Source organism: Chrysochloris asiatica, unplaced genomic scaffold, assembly GCF_000296735.1.
Source record: "Chrysochloris asiatica unplaced genomic scaffold, ChrAsi1.0 scaffold00262, whole genome shotgun sequence".
In the NCBI taxonomy this organism is placed as follows: Eukaryota; Metazoa; Chordata; class Mammalia; order Afrosoricida; family Chrysochloridae; genus Chrysochloris; species Chrysochloris asiatica.
In genome coordinates, this window is record NW_006408780.1 from 3,256,695 (window position 1) to 3,259,828 (window position 3,134).

At 46.9% G+C, this 3,134-nt stretch overlaps 1 protein-coding gene across 1 annotated transcript in view; it reads left to right on the forward strand.

The window, feature by feature from the left end:
- EVC2 (Ellis van Creveld syndrome 2) overlaps positions 1-3,134 on the forward strand; it is a 158,481-nt gene that overhangs the window by 30,295 nt on the left and 125,052 nt on the right. The gene's annotated exons all lie outside the window — the stretch shown is intronic.

Genomic DNA, 3,134 nt, shown 5'->3' on the forward strand with positions numbered 1-3,134 from the left:
CCCCCTGTCCTCCTATCTGTCCCCAAGGCCCCCACCTGGACAGGCTGAGGCTGTACCCACCCCCCGTCCTCCTACCTGTCCCCAAGGCTCCCCACCTGGACAGGCTGGGGCTGTACCCACCCCCTGTCCTCCTATCTGTCCCCAAGGCCTCCCACCTGAACCAGCAGGTGCTGAAGCTTTGACTTCACAGGTCTTTTCAGAGTGTGGGGTCCCGGGGCTGCTCCCCGCTTCTGCTGTTCGCCCCAGAAGATTTCAGGGCTTTGTTCATCCATTTGAACATCCCTCATAATTAAGCATTCTCCTCTCAGTTCATGAATTAATCACAGATTTATTCACTAGATAACAACTGTTCACCTGTCTTTTTTTCTTTTTCAGCATTTTGTTGTGGTTTAGGTGAAAGTTTACAGACTACGTTGTTTTTTTTTAATGCAATAATTTCTACACTTTTTATTTCGCAGCATGGCTTGCAATCCTCTCTGTGGAATTGCACTCTTGCTCCTTCCTCCTCGGGCTCCCCCTTTCCATTTCTTCCCTGCCCTTTCCTGCCTTCGGACCTGTGTGTTTTGGGTAAATGCTGCCCTTTCCGTCTCATATGATTGACTGTTCTGAGGAACATGTTCCTCAAGGGCATTACTGTTCACTGCATTTATATGTCTGTTGTTTGGCTGAAAGGTGGTCTCCAGGGTGGATTCAGTTCCAGGTTGGAGGCGTGTCTAAAGACCACAGTCTCAAGGATCCTACCCGTCTCTGTTAGACCAATAAGTCTGGTCTTTTTTATGATTTTGAATTTTGTGTCCCACTCTATGCGGGATCTTCTATTGTGATCTGGTCTGAGTGGTCGGTGGTGGGAGCTGGGCACCAGCTAGTTCTAGGCTCAGGCTAGTGGGGCTGTAGGGTGTGTGGGCCATTGGTCTTTTGGACTCAGTGTCCTTGAGTCTTTGGCTTTCTTCACTCTGCTGTGCTCCAGATGAGAAGAGACCACTAGTTGTATCTAAACCATCACAGCTCTTATACAACAATCATGAAAGTGGTACGGGGCTGGGCAGTGTTTGGTTCTGTTACACGTCATGAGTTGGGCTGAGAAGCATTTGGTTCTGTTACACGTCATGAGTTGGGCTGAGAAGCATTTGGTTCTGTTACACGTCATGAGTTGGGCTGAGAAGCATTTGGTTCTGTTACACGTCATGAGTTGGGCTGAGAAGCATTTGGTTCTGTTACACATCATGAGTTCGACCCAAAACACTACAACTAACAGCAACAACAACGTGATAGGCATTCTACACAATTCATGCTTGTGGAATAATTTGCTGTCCAGCACAGTCTAGTGAGATGCAGTCTGCTGTTAAATCACCTCCATTTCAACGATGGTAATGGACATTGAGGCACAGCTGGGTCAAGCGACTTACTCAAGGTCAACTTGTATTATGGATTGAATTGTGTCTCCCTAAAACACGTGTTGGAACCCTGTCCCCTAGGGCAGCGGGTGTAGTCCCATTGGGGAACCGAGTTTTCTTTGCTAAGTCAATAAGACCATATCCGTGTAGGGTGTGTCTGAAAAATGAAGGTGTTTTGAGGTGTAGAAAGACCTGAGTAGACAGAGCAAAGCAAACCCAAGTAGAGGAAACATGGAGCCTTCTATGTGGCTTCCAGGAACTTGGAGAAGGGTGATAGAGAAGCCAAGACGAGGGTTCTCCCCAGATTCCACAGAGATAGCCTTTCTGAAGAGCGCAGAAAACCCCCTGCCTCCTGCCCTCTCCATCCCGACTTAGATCATTCTCTAGGGCAGAGTGGGACTGCACAGAGAGATTCCCAGCTTGTCTTTACAGAAGCAGACTGGCTCATCTCTTTTCTGAGGGTTCAAACTTCCAGTCTTGTGGGTAGTAGCGGAGTGCTTAACCACTGCACTACCAGAGCTCCTTCCCCTACATCCAGTGCCTTGAATTCAGATTTCTAACCCCCTGAAGAGAGAGAAAATGCATTTCTATTTGTTACCTGCCTGCCACCCACTTGGACGGTCGTACTATAACAGCACCAGCGAATTAAGACAAATGGCTGGCATATTAGGGGTCTGCAAGCCCACCATGAGACATGCAATCCAGAGGTATTGATAATTACTGAAGATTGGAATACAAAGGTTGGAAACAAAGAGGAAGGATCAGTAGTTGGAAAATACGGCCTTGGTGATAGAAATGGTGCTGGAAATCTCATGACAGAATTCTGCAAGACCAATGACTTCTTCATTGCAAATACCTTTTTTTTAAAAAAAGTTTTTATTGTGAATTGAGTGATAATTTACATGGGAAAACATCGGCTTTACACTCACTCTATTGTATTGTATTTCATTTCGTTGCAACGATTACAATCCTCTCCATGTATCATCCTTCAACAGGATTTGCTTCTATTCCCTCTGGTTTTTTTCTGGATGTATACTGAAGCACTCAGGAATATACAACCACTTGAACAACCAAAGGGCATACCCTGCAAGCTTACCTCACGGTTGTCAGTACACAGCCCCCTCTGTCCCTGATTCCAGAGTCCCCATCCGCTCCATCTCTCCACGTCATCGTCTCTACACCTACTGCTATGGAATCGATTCCTACTTATCACAACCCTGTGTAGGATTACCGAGGCTGTAAATCTTTATGGGAGCTGTAAAAAGCCTCATCTTTCTCCCACGGAGCGAATGGTGGGTTTGAACTGCCAAGCATGTTATTAGAAGGCCAGTGCTTATCCTACGGAGCCACCAGGATCCATTTAATTCTTCTAGCAACGAACGGAGACAACACACATGACATGTTGTCCATCAGGGAAGCTTGTTAGAGACTCAGCACCTAGGGATTTACTGGGGGCTGGTCAGGAAAGGAGGAGGCTTTGCATGTGGCAGGGAACAGAAAAACTGGTGGCTTGAACTCACTGGCTGCTCCTGTGAAGAAAGCTGTGGCTGTCTGCTCCTGTAAATATGACGTATTGTTGTTGATGTTAAGTGCTGTCGTTGTCGAGTCGATTCCAACTCATAGAGATCCTATGCATAACAGAACGAAACACCGCCTTGTATGGCACCATCCTCACAATTGCTGTCACACTTGAGCCCATTGCTGCTGCCACTGTGCCAATTCATCTCATTGGGGGTCTTC